The sequence below is a fragment of the Castor canadensis genome, chromosome 6 (assembly GCF_047511655.1).
Source record: "Castor canadensis chromosome 6, mCasCan1.hap1v2, whole genome shotgun sequence".
NCBI classification, from domain to species: domain Eukaryota; kingdom Metazoa; phylum Chordata; class Mammalia; order Rodentia; family Castoridae; genus Castor; species Castor canadensis.
This window is the reverse complement of record NC_133391.1, coordinates 34,206,738-34,224,569: the sequence shown is the minus strand read 5'-3', so window position 1 is coordinate 34,224,569 and position 17,832 is coordinate 34,206,738. Positions and strand designations below refer to the sequence as shown.

Below are 17,832 nucleotides of genomic sequence, written 5' to 3'. Positions count from 1 at the left end.
CATCTATAGCTCATAATTGTGTCTGCTACAAAAAATAACATATAAAACATCTAGATCAGTTCATTCCAACTCAAGGTTACAGAAAACTTTATCAACAAATAAGCAAACATAGTTCTCTTGAATATGAAAATATTCTTTTATTCATTCCTAAAAATAGCTGCTATTCAATGATGCATACTGATAAATGAATAGATTTGTATGGTTTTATTTTTATTTTTTTGATGCTCTGGAATTGTTTCCCAAGTCTCATGTGTATTACACAAGTGCTGTACAAGTGAGCTGTATCCCAAACCCCTTTATTTTTTCTGTAAACAGTTTTAGTTGAAGTAAAAAGTATGTTGATCAGGCACATTAGTCAGCATTTTTGATATGGCATGCAATAGCTACTGTTTACTGATATTAATCTAATAATTAGATGTCAATAAGAGGTTGGGTTTAGGGATCATACCATATTAAAAGAAAAGAGCTAATACAATGCATCAAAGACCATATTATTATAGGTAACGCTGAAATTTATTGTTTAGATTGCAGTAGAAGAGAAGGGAGCAAAACTCAATGCCTAGTCATAGTATATTGTGCCAGGCTTATAGTTTGTAATATCTCGTTCTCGTTCAAGTCGCATAAAACCCAGCCACATATGTATTACTAAAACCATTTTACACACTAATAAACTGATACATAAGGAAGGTAGTATGTTACTCAAAGAAGCAGAGGTAGACAGTGTAAATACTAAGATATGGACCATATTTAAAAGTTTGGGTTTTTTTCTGCTATAAAATTGCTGTTTTGTTCCACAGCTACTGTTCATGAAACCATTGTGATAGACTAAGCATATCTTCAGGTAATACAAGGATGAATAGTAAACAAATTTACATCTTATATACAGCTTAATTTTTTCCTAAATCCTTCTGCTTCCGAAGGGTCTTGTGAGTAATATTCTCAGATATATTGAAAAATTGAAGGTGAAAAATTAGTTCTTCATCTAATCATTCCCAACCGCCCTCCTCTCCCACACAATTAAAAAAAAAAGATAACTTTCATTATAGAGCTTGAAACTCTTATATTCACTCAGCCACCCAGTTATAGTAATTCATATTTCTAAAGCACACAATGAATGCCCACAAAAGCTTAGGAAAGACAGGTTCATACAACTGAAATTTGATGATAATTTGAAAGGGAAGAACATACAGTATACTAAGAAGACTGGAGTTGGTACCTGAATACTTCTGTTCAGATAGTTGAAGACACTGGCCTTCAGAGTGAATGCTTCTCCACAAACCACTGAATAAGGTAGAGTGAGCTCCACAAAGAAGGGCTGAAAAACGTTTAGGGAAATGGTGGGGGAGATGCCAAATCCAACTTTGTCATTCATGCAGAATCCACTGGCCTTCCATTGTGTGATTGTATCAGGGACAGTAAGACTAAGGTTGGCTACTCCTGTGGAACTGAAAAAAGGAGTTTCAGGTAACATCTAAGAGAGGAGTTGTCTTTTGCCTTCTAATATATAATTAGATCACTCCAGTCACTCAAAGCTTAATAGGTTTTCCATTGACAGGTCAACATTACTAAATAATAGTAAGCAGATTCTCAATCTCTCTCTCTCTCTCTCCTCTCTCTCTCTCTCCTCTGTTTCTTATCACAGTCTCCTTCCTTAGCTTCATGTTATATTGTTATCTATAAAGAAGCTCAGAATCAATTTTTTTGTTCAGGGCATCAACTTCTCTTTATCTTTGAGTTATCTTTGTTTCTTATTTTGAAATTTCATCTTCTTAGATATACTTTATATTTTATGGATATTTTTCTTATAGTCCCAAGTTACAAACTATTCAAATAACTTTACATACACCTATCTCTCACTTCCTTTTAAAATACTTGGAAAGACATTTCTGTCTCTGTGTATTTCTTTCTTGTTATCTGTAGATACTGTGAACAGTGCTAAGCACAAAAGCATTTAGAAATTAGTAAGTAGGATAGGTGAATTAGTAACTCATTAATTCAATCAAGATACATAAATTAGTGACCAGTTGACTTTTAATGAACACAAAGTTACTTATAGCACATTTATACAGCTTTTCTGATAAGTAATAAACATGAACTCAATACATAGTTTTCAAGTTTAGGATGTTACACGTAGCCTTGAAATGTTTTATTGCCTATTTAGAAACTCATTTTCCTCAACTCCTTCCCTCCCTTCCTTCTTATTCACTATTTCTTCCTTTCTTTTGCCCTTCTTGTTTCAATCACATTGTTTTCCCCTTCCTCCTTTTCTCTCTCACATCCATCTCTACTTCATAAATGTTAGGTTCAACATATCATACAACAAAAACCAAAATTTCAGAGTGTTTCATTGTCTCCCATTGAATTTCTCTTCCAACAAAATCAAATTCTTAAAAAATAACAGAGTAAGAATTAGAGGAGATAAACCAATTGGGGGTATAACACGTGTATACATGGAAATACCACAAGGAAACTCCCTGTATAGCTACCTTTATCTCAAACAAACAAAAATGTCACATTTTTCTTTTTATCTTTTCTCTTCTGAAAAATTGGAGAACAGGTGGACAGAACAGGTCCTGCCTGGGAGATGGGGGGTTGGCACCAGTGGGAAGTGGAGGTGGAGGGGAAAGCGGTTAGGAGGATGAATAGGGTGCACAAACTGTGTACACATGTATGTAATGTAAATGCAATAATGATACCTGTTGCAACTATTCCATGAATCAGGGAAGGGGGAATAAAAGAGAACAGTGGAGGGGGTGAATACAAGTATGATATAGTTGATATATTGTAAGAACCTTTGGAAATGCCACAGTGTACCCACACACAGCACAATAATAAAGGAACCCCCCAAAAAACATAAAAAAAGGAAAAAAATGGACAAAAAAGGAGAAAGAGAAAGGAAGAAAGAGAATTTTACAGAAAGCTACCAGAGGCTCTATAGAATTTTTGAAATATCCCTAATTTTTGGTCTTTGGGGTGCCCTTATATTGAGAAACTGATAAATATTATGAATAGTGCCTCATACTCAGGTAAAAAGAAAAACAACAACAGTAATAAAAAAAAACTCACTCAGTTGTGATAAGATTCCATATCCAAGTTTCAGGAAACGATTCTCTCACAGTTTCACTGTAGTATCCAAATTTTTTATCATAAGCATAATCTATTTTTGAGAAATAACTACATATGAATGTGTTTAATGGTTTCACCACAAAGAAACTCTACACATTTGAGGGGACAGGCCTGCTAGTTTTACAGATTTGATCATTCTTCAATTTATATACGTACTGAAATATCACACTAGATCCATAAATCTGCACAATTATTTGTAAATTAAAAAGGAAATGAAACTCTAAAAATAAATTTAAAGTGTATCTGAAGGAAGGCAAGAAGTAATTAGTGATTTTATATACAAAAGGTCAAATTTAGTTTCTTTTGCACATTATGTCTTGAGGACAATATTTAATAACAATGATAATCATTTATTGAGTTATTGCTATGTCTCAGTCAGTATTTACAGTACTTTTAACATGTCATTCCCATTCTCATTCTACAGACACCTGCTTTCAGTCTATTGAAAGTGTACTCCTCTCAAAATAAACTTTGCAATCATTTTCACTACAAAAAGTACTTTTAATATATATTAACTCATTCAATCTTTGACAAAGATTTACAATGCCAGTTGTAAATATTGTCCTATGTTTGGTGAATAATCTGTGAGTATTTTACATATGCTTACTAAAAAGTCAGAAGAATATTAATTATTTATCCCTGCAATAACCTATCATTGATATTTCATCATATTGCACTTAAAAGACACCACACTAGTAATTTGCAAATACTCTATCCTATAAAATAACAAAAGACCAAAAATAAAATCAAAGTTGCCTTTAATCTTTGTCACCAATTATCACTTTTTATCTTTGAGTATCTTAAAATATAATATTCATTTTAATATCTTTTCTTATAACTCAGTTTTCCATTCATCTTCCAATGTAACTTCTTTGGATCACTGTTTTGTAATTCCCCTTTCAATTGAAAGGGGAATTGAAATAGTCTTTCAATGTATAAATATTACCAATGGGTTTAACATTCCTGCTTGAGAGGATATATTCAATGGGAGATTTTATTAACCCATTTTAAATTGCAACAGCATCTTTGGTTGGCAGTCTTATGATTCTTTATTCCAAGATTTGGCTGTAGGACTGCAGCTACATCCAGGCTGACTCCATGATTCCAACCTCCATTCTTGTATAGAAGGAATCATAATATATTTCTGGTCCCAATTCTAACCAGAATTTTGGGGTTGTTTGGCTTTAACATTTCCTGTTGGCCCCTTGGATTAGGTGAGGTTCCTTTTCAGGACTACTACAAGTCAGTGCTAACTAGATGTATATGTTATTTGTTTTAGGAATAACCTGTATATAGATCATAATTTGCACTGATTATGTTTTTGCTAATTATAGCCCATATTTATATTTGTAAGTAAACAAACATAAAATGTAATGATAAGCAGTATAATATATATTTAAATATTATCTCTCTCTTCCTTCTGAAGCACTCCTTCCTGCCGTTCAATGGCACTGTCATTATTTTGAATGTATCATATGTATTCATATATACTTGACAAACTTGTAATTTTCCTTAGTTTATTTTATACACATGCGAATGACGTTATAATTTAGATATTACCATGCTTCACTCTTTCTAGTTAAAATTTGTTCTTAAGATTTACCCATGTGTATAAATATATTCACCACATAGTATGTATTTATTACATGATTTTAATTCATCTTGTTAGTAATGGTCACTTGGGTTTCTTCCATTTCATGCTAGCACAAGTAACAATGTGTTAGATATCCCAAAACATGAATATCCTATTATGGACTTGGGTCAAAATGCCTTGGTGCATATGCCATATGTTTGGTTGCTGTGTTAGAAGCAACCAAACATAGTATTAAGTACTATCAGATCCCACATAAGGGCTGTACCACTTTATGTTCCCTATAATGATGTGTGGTGTACTATCATTTTGCTTCATTTGAATAGTCACTATTTGTCTTTTCTTTCTTTCTGCTATTAGCATGCATGCTAACTGGTTTCTTGTTCTTTTAATTTTTTTCTGATGACTAGTGAAGCTAAATGTTTTTTCATGTAGTTTTTTATACTTTTGGTTCCCCTTATTTTATGTCACATCTTCCTACTTTTGCCTATTTTTACATTTTTCCAGACATTTCTTTGTAGGGTGCTTACCATCATTCCAGTTTCTGATCAAAGGTTACCTCTTCAAAGAGATTTTCTCAGCTGTCCTATTTAAAACAGCATTCTCATGTTCTGCTTTTACATAATTTTATTTCCAGTAGTTCCTTTGACAGATAGTGCAATGTAATGTACAGTAACACTCAGTTGAGACTGGAATGCCTGTGTTAGAATCCCATCCCTGTCATTTATTGTTCGTTGCATTGGCCAAGTTATTTAACCTCTTTATGCTTCACTCCCCTCATTGGTAAATTGGACAAAGTTTCTGATCTACAATCTGTGATGAATTGGCTGACATATATGAAATGCTTAGCACATGTTTGGTACATAGCGCCCATTCAGTAATCATCAACTCTCAGAGCACTTACAACCATCTGATTTTATGCCATTTACATATGGTCAGCATCACAAATTCAGTGTAAACTTCCTTAGTATAAAGAATTGCTTGCCTTATTCTTACTCTATTGCTAACATTTGATATGATAGGCACATTGAATGAACTTGAAATGAAAATTCTCCTTTCCCCCAAGCAGGGTAGAAGATTATAAGCTGTTGCCAGCCATTCACATTACACCACAGCTCACCTGTCTCATATGAAACATCATTATCAGGATGATTTGAATCCTGGCACAGCACTGGTTTCCGGAGATGAGAGTTGGTAAAAACCTTTAATCCTATTGTCTTTTGAGATAAAATTAGTTTTGGGTGACAGAACAGTATAGATTAGCACTTTGAAACAGTATTTTTTTTGTTCTATGTAAACTTTTAATTTCTTACTCTTACTTATTTCCTGAATTCCAATGGTTACATATTTACAGACACTTCACAACCTTTTTCTAACCTAGATGTTTTCAATTTTTTAGTTTCTTTGACTTGGTGAGTTTTGACCTGCTTTCCTGATTAATAGATACTGCTGAAAACTGTTACATTAGAAAGGATAACAATTCCAGCTCCTATCATGCTGCACTATATTTTCACTACTTTAAATTTGGATGATATCTCACTTGTAGGCACTTTAAAATGTGTGTACTTTAATATAGAAGAATTTAAATTTGGGGATAGATTCAGGAGCAGCAGGTTTGGGTATTATATTAGATATTTAGTATATACACATAATTGGTCCAAGATTGTGTCAGTAAAACTTTTTTCTTAGGTATTAGTTCTTTTGCTAATAGTATAACATTATTTGTTCATTACACTATCATTATAATTATGTAATTTTTTACTTGTAAAATATTGTAAATTTCTAACAATATTAGTTTTTTCTCTTACATGATATTCTCTGAGATACCAACACTAATTATAAATTGGCGCTTTAAGAATTTTTAGATTAAAAACTCACAAAGTAAATATTTATTATTTTCATTGCAATGTATTTTTATATTATCACACATACTCACCATTTTAATCCATAGTTTTCTTACCTTTACAAGCTGGTAAACATCTATTCCAAAGTCAGCCTGGAGAGGTGTGTAATAAATTCCTTTGTAAAAGATTTGTTCACGTTTGAGACATGGCTCTTTAGGGCCATCTTCTAAGTTAAGTCTTTCAAAATAATATCCATATAGTTCCTTGTAATATAGCTGACTATATACCTAAATTATAAAAGAAAATTAACTATATATTTCCATAGGAAGCAGCTCACTCTCTTTCCCACAAGCAGTATATAAATAAATAGTGACTAGGAAAGAATCTCAGAGCTGTAAAGTCTGAAATATTATTTAATCAGTTAAAAACTTCTGGCTTTCTCATCTTGAAACCAACAAAGATAGATGGGATTCAATTAGGTTTTAAAACCTTCCAAACTGAACTGACTTATCATAATTACCCAGTGACCTTGATTAATTTACTAAATCTCCTTGAATCTAAGATTATCCACAGTGAAAATGGGGCTATTACATTAATTCTAAGTGACTAGTATGAGAATAAAATTAAATAATATGTATCAGAATATTCAGTAGAGCAGGTGTCAAATAGAAATTAAGCAAACATGTATTATAAAAGGGTAAAAATGAAATTCAAAATTTATTCAAAAGTTCAATTTTATCAAAAGAAAACTTGTATATGATCAGTAAGCAGTGTCCTTTGATGTGATTTCTAATCTAAAAATTTTTTTATTTCCAAGACTCTGGCCAATCTCTTTTTTTTTAAATGGCTCATAGAATGCATGTTTATTTTTATTTATAAATTTGAGTAACTATTGTGTTCACCTAGTTAAAAAATGAAAACATATAAAAAGATATACAGTGAAATGTCTGCCTTCTACCTCTTATGTTCACAAATCCTCATATGCCTGGTTCAGTACAGTTCATGTCCTAGCCTAATGATGAGTCTTCATTTTAGAGTTGGGCATTGGGATGGGGAATTGTACAAGCATGTTACTTAGATTCCTGTTCCTTCACCACCTGAAAAACCAATCCAATTCAGTGGCACGTGTCGTGTTGTTGTCTGTGTAACTCCTGGAGAAATTTGAAGTATAATTTCTAGATATGTGCATGTATTGTGAGGCCTTTCTTTGTGTTAACTTTTCACAAATGAATTTACTGAAGCTGTTTTTTATCTTTTGAGGCAATCGTAAATGCATAGAACTCTCATACGTTCTGTAACCTGGGACACCCATGTTAATGGCTTGGCAGATTATTTTGTTTACCAATTTTTCATCATTCCATTTCCCCTCCTGTTCTTTATAAATATTTGTGAGTGATAGATGGTCATATTGTTATTCCTTCAATAATAGTCCAGCTACTGTTTCTAAATTCTACTATTGTTACACGTTTATTCCTAACTTGCCAAAAAGTGTATAAGGGTCCATTTTCCCTGCATCGTTTCCAACATTTTTTGCTGTTTGTTCTTTTTTTTTTTTCATATGTGCATACAATGTTTGGGTCATTTCTCCCCCTGCCCCCACCCCCTCCCTTACCACCCACTCTGTCCCCTCCCTCTCCTCCCCACCCCCTCAATACCCAGCAGAAACTATTTTGCCCTTATCTCTAATTTGTTGAAGAGAGAGTATAAGCAACAATAGGAAGGAACAAGGGGTTTTGCTGGTTGAGATAAGGATAGCTATACAGGGAGTTGACTCACATTAATTTCCTGTGCATGTGTGTTACCTTCTAGGTTAATTCTTTTTGATCTAACCTTTTCTCTAGTTCCTGGTCCCCTTCCCCTATTGTCTGGCCAATCTCTTAATTCCCTAGTTTATTTGCAGTTTTCCATTTTTATTTAGAGATAAAGACTGTTATAGTCAGAGGTAAAAAGTATCAGCTTTAATCACTCACACTTTGCGCTGACAGCTGACCATACGTCCTTAGCAGCAACACGCTTTTGTCTAAAGCCCACAGAGCACACAGAGAGCTTGGGGCAGCTGAGACTTGAAGACTGACATTGGATCCTGGTGAACTTTTTTCCTTAGAAAAATTTAAGCTGACCTGGAAATGAAAATAAACAAAAGAGCAAAGAGCTTGCAAACCCTGTGGAAGAACCATCTTTTACATTATTCTTAATAAAAGGTTCTCTATGACTTACTCTCCTAATGACATCCACAACTTAAAAGGGCAGGAACAACATCCAAAGTGAATGCTATAACCCTCATATTAATTTTATCATTCTGGCTTTCTTTTATTTCCCCGTTTTACAACTCAGAAAAAAGGTGTAAGCCCAACACATTTCTAAATTCCCTTTAGTTTTTCAATAAATTGAACAAATCTGAAAAGGAATCTTTCTCTCCTTCTTTTCCCCTCACCTCATTTTTGAAGCATTTCTCAACATGGAATCGGATGGTATCAGCGATCACTTCTCCTTCAGGATGCAAGGTGTAGACCAGCAACACTGCAGAGGGAGCCAGCGCGCTGCTCACCTCCATAGGAATGGAAAGTGTGCCTTTCACAGCTGGAGAGAAGGAGAGATCAAGCTGGAAAAGTGCCTTGGTAAAATAGCTAGTTGTCATCTTGTAGAAACCCTCCATGGATTGCTAGCCATTGCACTCACTGCCAAAGTATAAGACTGCCCCAACCCAACAAAGTTAAAATACTTAATGTGTTTCTTGGAGGAGAAAGGGACTAACGCCTCTCTCCTTTGTAACAGTGTTTAAAATGTAATTAACACTACATGTGAACAACTTTTTTTTTGTTTAGCATTATACCTATTTATATGTCTTTATATGTCTTTGCATATTCTCCAAAGGTGATTTGAAGATAGTGAATATTACTAAAGTGCAAAGGCTGTGACTTTTAAAGAAAAATGTAAAATATATCCCAATTAATTCTTTTTATTTTTATAAAATTCTCAAAATTGGAGGCCTCACCATTATCATTGATCTCAACTTTCTGTTGCCCATGAAGAATGATTACACCTTTTGCAATCACCTAGGAGAATGAAAATATTATAGTAAATTTTATGCAATAGAAACTAAACTTAACTTATTCACACACTTGAATAATTTATCAGTTTTTATGGTCTGAGCAATACAATTAAATATGTTTACCAGTAAACTCAGGATCCAGGCAAAGGAGCACATAACCCTATTAACTAACATATTCAAGGAATTACTGTTTCACATTGTGTACCAGTCCCTTGTGACAAGGTGAAAAACTTTTCATTCATATTTGTAAATACAGAACTACACTGAAATTTATTTACATTAATGAAGCAAAGTTACAAAGAAGCATGTGTGTGTGTGTGTGTGTGTGGTGCTATTGAACATATTTCAGTTAGGGGATTGAAATAATCCTAATTGCTTCTGGAAAAAAAAACCTATAGACTTCCAAATTTGTGAAGGAAAGGAAAGAAAGGGAGTGAAGGGAAGAAGGAGGGAGGAAAGGGAGGAAAGAAGGAAGGAAGGGAGGAAGGAAAGAAGGAAGGAAGGGAAAAGATGAATTCTAATTATATTACTAATCACATTTAAACTCGAAATTGGTGGAGGTCATTCTAAAGGCCCTATCAGAGAAAAGAAGGGTAGAATTTAAGCTATTTCAAAAGGGAAACTCATGACAAACCAACTCACTCCACAGGCTTACACAGTGACTCAGCTGTGGGGTGGGAGCTTTTGGGTACTAAGATGAACAGGGGTGTGCCAAGAGGGAAGAAGGAGGAGGAGAAAGCAGCTGTTTTTACAAAGACCAGACAAAAGGTTCAGCTCCTCATCCCAAGGATGTTTGATATTCCTCACACACCAGTATGGGAGCATTGTTGAAATGTTGAAGAATTTCTGTACTTGTTGGTGAAGAGTCACCTCACTGAGCTCAGCAGAGTCCTCTCCTTCCTCCCTAGGACCTCTCTTCCACAGTCAGCACCCTCCTCCTCAAATGTAAATATCCATGTTGGCTCAGCTAAGGGCTGCAATGGAGTTATGACTGGCATCTGTTTCTGAGAGCTTGATGCCCAGACCTCACCAATATGAAATATTTAATGTTTGTGGACATGATGAAGGAAAGGAAAAGTATGAGTAGAAATACAAAGAAAAAGGTGGGAATTGGATTTAATAAGTATGGTTTTAAAAGTATCAACAGGTTATTCTAGAATTCTAAGTTTGAGAAATGGGAGGAGCCATGTCACACTGCTTTTACACTTCCTATAGGTATACTCAAACACTTGTAATTCTCACAGCAGTTCACTGCAGACTTCTTTGGTTATCATATATTATTTTCTCAAACAAACCTAAATGTGTTTTCCATTGCTTCTATCATTCAGGAAAACTCCTATTTAATCCCACATTTCATTTCAATCATACATATTTCATTCACTACATTGTAATTTGTTTTGCCTCTAGTTACACTTTTTCTGTTTCTTCCAATTTCACAATTCTTAATATAGTCTTTAGAATATGAAAATAACTTAACAAATGTAATTTTCCTGAATTAACCAATTTCATTAATTTTATCACTTTTGTCCATCTTAATGAAGGACCATGGATCTATTTAGGCAATGTAAACTAATAATCTTTTATAAGAAAACTAATATTTTATATCTTTCATGTGACAGGCACCAGACAAGTAGCTTTGCATCTGTTATTGCATTTAATTCTTTTAATAACAATGATTAGACATAATCTTTAAACTATGAAAGTTTCCTAGAGGTCAAATGGTTTTCAAATTAAATACATATCTGGTAATTGTCGGAACTATAATCAGATCCCAGCTATGACTAAGTGAAAACAGAAAATATGTGTCTATCAAAGAAAGATGGTTGGAATGATGAAGTAGATAAGGACTATGGTCACATGACCTGTCTTGTTACCCTTTTTTTAATTATAAAAATGGAAGCTTCAGTTACATAAGTTTTACCTTCTATGTTTACATTGAGCTTTTTCATGACATTTAGGTGTGGAAGAATATTTTCAGTGCATACCAGGTAATTAAAGCTTGCTGTGAAGGTTTTGTCCTCAAGGTCGTCCACATTGAGAAGGTAGTGCACTGTCACCTGCTTCTGTTGGTTGCATCTTAGTTCCTCCACTTCTGGTACAATCTTTAGGAAGCTACTTGTTCTGGAGTAAAACCGGTGTACTAAGTACTCTGGCTGGGGGTACTGAGGCAGCACCCAGCCATGACCATGGCATTCTTCATTATTCTTATAGATGGCCTGGACAGATAATCAAATTAGCAGTTATTTTAGGATAAAGAGAAAGGCTAAGTGGAAAGCTATTGATATTTGCTTTAGCATCATGGTGCTCTACTTTTATAGGACAATGTCCAGAGTGTTCTCTGTTAAGTCTCACCTAGTCCCCCACACCACTTTCTAGTTATATTCTATGACCACTCCATGGTTTGTAAAATTTATTGTCTGCACAAGTCCTAGTTCAGTGATATCACACTAAGTGTTTTACTATGCTCTGAACTATAGTTATATTTTACTAGTATGTATATTTTACTCACTATGAAAACCTGTGAATAAAGATATTGACTTTGATATTAAGAATATAGCATAGAATTTGGTTGAAAAATAAAAAAAATAGAAATAGAATAGAGGTCAAATGGTTTTCAAATTAAATACATATCTGGTAATTGTCAGAACTATAATCAGATCCCAGCTATGACTAAGTGAAAATAGGAAATATGTGTCTATCAAAGAAAGGTGGTTGGAATGATGAAGTAGATAAGGACTATGTTCACATGACCTGTGTGAAACAGAGCAAGAAAGTTATACTAACCATGGTCATTTACCATTATCAATACTAAGGAGGCCCTTCCAAGATATATAGGAAGCTGGGTGTGGTGATAATCCCTGCTACTCAGGAGGTAGAGATCAGGAGGAGCTCAGTTTAAGGCCAACCCAGGATAAAAAATAAATAGACCCCCATCTCAACAATTAAACTGGGTGTGGTAACAGTTACATGAGATTAAGGTAGGAGGGTTGTAATCTGATGCTGGCCCTAGGCAAACATGTGAGACCATATTTGAAAGATGATAAGAATTTTAAAAGGGCTAGGGGTATGGTTCAAATGGTAGAGCACCTATGTAACAATGTGAATCCCTGAGTTCAAACTGCAGTATTACCAACTCCCCTAAAGGTAGAGTTATCTGACCTTTAATAATTATAGATAATTGGTTTCTCTTTTTGTGAGTGTGTATCCAGAGAGACTCTTTACATCACTTCATGTAATCAATTATGAGGTTTCCCAAATATTTCTTTCTATAGAAATGCAATTGGCAATTGCTCACTTTCAACTAATTCTCCTCTGTACACATCAATGTGTAAGATATCCTTCTGTCTTTTTCCAGGATTTGTAAAACAAGTTTCTATTTTTTAATATTTAACCAATTTTCATCACTCTGGATTCACACCAATATGTATATTTTCATTTCTATTCTACAAATTTAATTTAGCACAGATCTAAACGTTAGCCTAGCCAACATGGGCTTTCACCCTGTACTTAGATAACTTACTTTCAAAGTGATATTGGGGTATGTGATCTTAGATGTGTCCAAGGAAAATTGAGCAGTGCCATTTATGTCTGTGGTGTAATTGCCCATAAGTTGGTCCTTCAGGTACAAGTGAAGAACTTCATTTGAGATGGGAGAGTCATCAAGATTGAGCAACTTAATCTGTACAAAAGGAAGAAAGCATTTTTCTGAAGCATTGAGTAAATTTGGAATTCATTTTGGTGGAACTTGCCGAGCTCTGCCGAGGATGCTCCTCTCTTCTGGTGTGTGTTTCCTGTGTGGTTTCAAACATTCCCCCTAAGTGTGTGACACATGCCATCAGCAAACTGGTAACCCTGAACTCTATTTCTTCTACCTGCAAAGATCTTTGGACATTCAAATTATATATAACTATTGCATAAAATATTTTATAATAAAAATACTCGAGAATCCCTTGAAATGTAGTGACTTTTTAAATTTAATCCAACTTTCTCTTCCTTTTTCCTCTTCAATGAATAGCCTAACCATTTATTTAGTTACTGAGTCAAAAACTTAGGTGTGTTCTAGATTTCTTCTTTTCTTTTACCTACCATTTTTCATTATTAATAAAACATTTTTAATTTTACCTTTTCACCATTTTTGTTTCTAATATATTCATTCTTATTGTTGTTGCCTTATATTAATTTATTATCATTTTCCCTCATGTATGGAGTTATCTCCTACCCAGACGCCTCTGCATTACTTTTGCCCATTCTCTCTTTATATTACCGTAAGACCAAATTTTCTAAAGTGCAAAGTTTGTCATTTTCCTCCTGAAACATTCTCTCTATTAAGCCATGATTTTTGCTAGAAATCTCCTCTGCATTTCCTTACTATTAGAGGTAATAGTAGCCTAAAAATGTTCCTTTGGAAAGCAGTATATAAGTAGTAGTTGTGATGTCTGCATCATTGTCTGTGCCAGTTTAGATACTTTAAAAGCATCTTCTTAACTACACTTAAGACCAAGGTAACCAGAAATGCTATCAGACAGCCTCTCCTCAGCTCAGTGGTTTCTGCGAGACAACATCTGCTTTAAGCCTCCCATTTTATTTCGGGCACCCATCACTTTTCTCTTGGCTCAAGCAGTCCTAATTACTTGGCTTTTGCAGACTGATGCCTTGGTTGCACCACCTGCATGGCTTTTCCATTCAGTTTCATCTCTCAAGGAGTGATCTTGTGAAAAACAAAAACAAAATGAACTTGTTTTAGCAATCCACAGGCCATAGACACATGACATCCTGATGTTGTGATCCATGCAGACAGTTGTTCTAATTTTAGTACAACTAGACCAGAAAGATCCTTTGAACCCTTTCTAGTGACAGACAGAGCAAGTCACGTGATTCTTGGGACTATCATTTCTCTTTGTCCCCACAGCCAAATAAGACTGACTTTGTGGTAGCGAGTTGAGAACAGATTTTGGAAAACAGATAAGCAGCACTCTTTTGGCTGATGTTTCTTACAGCAGATGAGTGTCTCATGTATCCTAAATATTTAAGCATTATCATGTCACCAATCCAGGCGTGCTCTCACTTAGGAGAAATTTCTCTGCTAGCCCACAGTCTTGCCCTCTTGTCATGTTCAATCCTTTACCACTGGAGCCCTTAATTCTGAAGTCTTGAAATTTATAGGAATTGACACAGATGCTGATAGTACTTCTCTTTGGGTAATAAAGCTTGCCCATCAAAAGAACCCTGAGAAAAATGGAGTCACGTGACCTCATTGATGACTTCATTGGTCAAGGCAGAACCATTTTTAATTTCTGGTACTTCAGCTGGACAGAGACCCACACATCATGCTGTTCTTTATCACTTGATTCATAGTATTATTATTTTTTAATATATATGTTATCTCTGATAAAAATTTAAAGCCACAAGCACATTATGGAAAGAAAATTTAAAACTGTAAGTCATCTTCAGGTGAAAATGAAAAATGAAAATAAAAATGATAAAATCAAAAATTATTTTAACTGAACTTTGAAATGGTCAAGAAGGTTCTTTTATGTGTACTGTATCACAATTTAAAAAAAATGAAAATAACAAGAATACTTGTGAGAAATAAAGTAATACTTGGAAATGTATACATCTAAAAATGTGAAAGTTTAACATAAGTATTTATAACAAGAAACAAGAAAATACAAAAGAAGGAAGAAATGGTATAATAAAATTAAATGATCAAATAAAAGTTATTTAAAACAAATAAAAATGGAGCTAATTAAAAAAACCAAAAACTAGTGGAAAAATAAACAAAACTAGGAAAAAAATTATGATAGATTTATTTTTTAATCAAAAGTGCACTTAGCAAATACTTTTACGTGGGCTATTTTAAAAGCTAAATTTAATGGTAAATATCTAGGTATACAAACTAACATATTTACTTAAGAAGAAACAGAATACATATAAAGATGAGAATCAATCTAGAAAACTCATATTATACTAGAAAAGAGAGGTTCTTTGACTTGCTAAAGTATATTTCACAAAAATACTATTTTAGCTATTTAGTAGGGTTCCAGATGAAATTTTAAAAAGCAATCCCTCAAAAAAAAAATTATGAGCAGGTTTGCTTTATCTATAATATTCAATTTGGATATTTTAGCAACTGAAAAAAACAAACTAATAAATAACCCCCTATATCTTACATTTGGAGAAAAAGCTAAAAATATATTATTCCACAAAAAATGCACTTTTTTACAAACTAAATCTTTAAACAACACAGAAAAGCAACAGGAGACAAGTAAAAAGGCAAGAAATCGTCTGTGGTAACAGTGTCGAGGGGAATCACAGAACTCTTCAGTGAGACAGTGACTTTACCTTCAGGAAAACAAGTTCATTTCTTTCAGGCATAATATTCCTCAATTTTACATATTAAATAATAGGACAAGGAACCATGTCAAGCACAAATGTGTAAAGAGAAAGGTAAGAGAAAAACTGTTAGTACCTAATTAGCTACTAGTTACTAAGTGAAGTCGTGACAATATCTAATTGCCTATTTACCAAAGCTGAGTGTCAATTTAAATTTACTCATAAAATGACTGGTACCAAAATTTGTTTCCTTGTGCCATCTGGGTGATTTGATGGAGGACTGCATTTGAGAGCCACTGCTCTGGCCGTTCTAGTCCAGGGACCCACTTTCCTAATTCTTAATCAGTGTTTTTGTGTCAAACTAAATACTTCTTTCTCAGGGAAACTTTGTGTGACTATTTAATCCACAGTTTGGCAGACTTTTTCTGTAAAGGGCCAGATGGCAAATGTTTTAGGCTTTATGAGGCTACATATGGTCTATGTCTGCCTCATATCCTTCTTTGGTTGTGTTTTATAATCTCTCAAAAAGTTAGTCTAGATCACTGGCTGTACAAAGGCAGCTCTCCTCTGGATTTGGCCTGGAGGCTGTATGCTGATCCCTTGTAGAGTTGTTAAATGGTAACCTGACATAGCACAGATCATAACTATTATAAGTCATTGATTATAAAATTGTGTATTTTTAGTGTTAGACTACAAACTATAGACTAGCAGGAATAGTGGGATCTCTCTACTTTTATTCCTAATTCTGAGGCAGACTATATAATATATTGCCCAATCTTGGACATTTTAAGTATGAAATGAAACACTATTAACAGTTACAAAATGACCAAAGACACCCTCCAAGACAGACCTGTGAAAGTAATGGTATAAGTCACTCAACAATGCTTACCACAGAGCTTCTAACACTGTAATTTATCAGGAAATAGTCTGTTGGATAGATGAATAAGTGAATGAAAGAATAAAAGAATGAAAACTAGATGAATGAATGAATACATAAAGAAATTATTGCTTCTTTTACCTGGCCCAAATAAGGAAGTCCTTGTTTGTAGACCATATCCATATTTTCAAATATAATCTTCACAACTGATGAGTCTATGAATAGGTAGGTGTGTTTATTAAGTTGTACACCTGTAGTCAATTAAGAATTAGGAAATTATCACCAAAACATATTCAAGGAAAGCTACAGAAAACAAAACCTCAAGAGTTCATCTTTCTTTCTACTCATTTTCCTTTCCTAGGTAGTTTTAATACACAGGTACTTCTTCAGATGATCTGTTATAAAGGAAATTAATAAAGGTGAAATAAATCCAAAAAGTTTGTTGTTCCCAACTGATGTTCTTGCTCTTTGTGGATAATCCATTTCACTTACCATTCTTCCATGATGGATTAATGGTCTCACTGGTCTTCCATTTCTTTCTTTTACTATCTGTCTACTTAAAACATACATTTTAATCTATTCATGGTAAGAAATGTAACACATGTATGTTACTGAAAATTTAAAAGTTTAAGAAAGATAACACAAATTACCAAACTTGTCAAAGAAAAAAAGAGTAACAGTGTAGGCTTTTTCCTACAAGTTATTTTTTTAACCTTTACCTTGTCATTTATATTAACATAGTTGGGATTATGTATGTTTATAAATATATACTCATTTGTATATGTAAATATATATTGTTTTACATTGTGTAAGCATGATATTATGAGTTTCTAACCTGAATTTTTAAAATTTCTTTTATTCATATGTGCATACAATGTTTGGGTCATTTCTCCCCTTCCCCCCACCCCCTCCCTTTCCTCTGCCCCTTCCCTTTCCCCTCTTACCCCTTCACTACCATGCAGAATCTATTTTGTCCTTATCTCTAATTTTGTTACAGAGAGGGTATAAG

General features: G+C 33.9%; 2 long non-coding RNA genes across 2 annotated transcripts; both read right to left on the bottom strand.

Moving 5' to 3' along the window:
- Positions 1–6,683: 6,683 nt before the first annotated feature.
- On the bottom strand, positions 6,684–9,136 carry LOC141424058 (uncharacterized). The gene is made up of 3 exons (XR_012448879.1): positions 8,996–9,136; positions 8,532–8,681; positions 6,684–6,848 (listed from the first exon to the last, which is right to left on the bottom strand). It is a non-coding gene; the product is annotated as an uncharacterized lncRNA (long non-coding RNA).
- Positions 9,137–9,553: 417 nt separating this feature from the next.
- On the bottom strand, positions 9,554–17,078 carry LOC141424057 (uncharacterized). Its single transcript, XR_012448878.1, has 4 exons — positions 16,965–17,078; positions 13,134–13,292; positions 11,599–11,829; positions 9,554–9,617 (listed from the first exon to the last, which is right to left on the bottom strand). It is a non-coding gene; the product is annotated as an uncharacterized lncRNA (long non-coding RNA).
- Positions 17,079–17,832: the final 754 nt, after the last annotated feature.